The sequence below is a fragment of the Leptonychotes weddellii genome, chromosome 7 (assembly GCF_054177405.1).
Source record: "Leptonychotes weddellii isolate Sample4059 chromosome 7, ASM5417740v2, whole genome shotgun sequence".
In the NCBI taxonomy this organism is placed as follows: domain Eukaryota; kingdom Metazoa; phylum Chordata; class Mammalia; order Carnivora; family Phocidae; genus Leptonychotes; species Leptonychotes weddellii.
In genome coordinates, this window is record NC_138375.1 from 85,345,197 (window position 1) to 85,346,792 (window position 1,596).

The following is a 1,596-nucleotide window of genomic DNA, read 5'->3' on the forward strand; positions in this document are numbered from 1 at the left end:
TTTATTTCTTTCCCCTTTGATATGAGGGAAAGAAATTAAAAATACTGGCAAAACTCATGTTTCATTTACCCCAATCTAGTTTTCAATTATTCTTGTATGTCTTGGATTTTGTGGGCATTGGTAGTGAGATTAGGGGTCCATAGTCCATATCTCTTTAAAATAAGTAAGTGCCTCACACATTTAGGTATTGTAACTTTGAATGTATATTAGAAATTTAAATAATAGTTACTTAGCCAAGAAATAATGGACATGCTATAAATGATGTGACACACTGTTTTGTACAAATAAGAATGCATTATCCGTTTTCAGACCTCATGAAATTTTTATAAATTTGATTGCATTTATTTTGAATATTAAGGGCCCCCCCCACATATATTTGACTTGATACTTTCCCCTGTTTCTTGGGTTTAAAACCACAAACAACTACTGTTATAATACAAGGAATTATTTGTAGCCAGCCACAGTAGATAGATACCATCAGTTCTCAAAGCTCAGGTGCTAACTTTTTTATCTTTGAACTCTCTAGAAGGAAATTCTTGGAATCTCTTCAAAGAAAAGGTATAGATTTTTTAAATGTGGTTTTATGATTTTTCTTATCAAAGTCAAACTTAACTTTAAAAATATGTGATGCATTATGTTAAAATATCTAGATTTTTAAAGAAGAAAGGGGTACAACTTACTAATAAATGTGATTCTATGCAGAATTATCACTGAGAAGTGATTTTGGTAGACATAACTTAGAATCATTCTATCATTTATTAACTCTTTCTTGAGAAGCCATTTATATATGCAAGTTACTTTGAGGTTATGTGAGAGGCAAAGACATAAATATTTCTCTCACTAGGGGTTCGTAATGTAGAGAGGTATATGAGCTGTATATTATGAGCTAGTTGCTAGGAATATAATGTAGACGGTAACTGTTATACTGTGTGACTTTAAACACTGAATGTGCACTGACTTTGAATGATAACTAGGATTTGGATGAGAAGAGGTGTGTGTGGGAAGGTATATCAGAGAAACGGGCTGACAATGGAAAAATATAAGGTGTTATTTAGGGAATAGTGAGCAAAGCTGTTTTACTACAGAGTAGAAAAATCAAACACAGGATTAATGCTTAGCCAATAGTTAGTAGAATTTTGAAACTGTAAGAACACTATGAAATTATCCTTTTCATTGGTTTCATGTTGAGTTTCCTGGACTCTTGGTCTAGGGGTGAGAACACCCTACCAGAGGGGCTCTTGGTCTCTTCTGTTTTAACTGAAGTAGCTTGGTTCTCCTTTCCCATTTCTTTCTGTTTTCTCTTTCTAATTAAATGGAACAAATCTCCATTTAAGTCATTACCCATGCTATAAATGAATCTTCTCTTTATCCCCATGATTGTTCTCCTTTCTCTCTGACTAGTCATCTAAACTCGTCAATTCCAATGCCTAAACATTTCTTATGCATGTCTTATCCTCTCTAATCCCATTGCAGATGCTTCAGTTCAAGTCCTTATCATGTTGCAACAGCCTTACCATGACTTTTTCTGCACCTGTCTTCCTTTACGCCCTCAGGGTTCAAGAACTCTTTCTTAAGGGTTCTTGGTTAGACTTTTTT

At 34.0% G+C, this 1,596-nt stretch overlaps 1 protein-coding gene across 6 annotated transcripts in view; it reads left to right on the forward strand.

Moving 5' to 3' along the window:
- Positions 1-1,596, forward strand: part of SSBP2 (single stranded DNA binding protein 2) — a 284,354-nt gene that overhangs the window by 106,794 nt on the left and 175,964 nt on the right. The gene's annotated exons all lie outside the window — the stretch shown is intronic.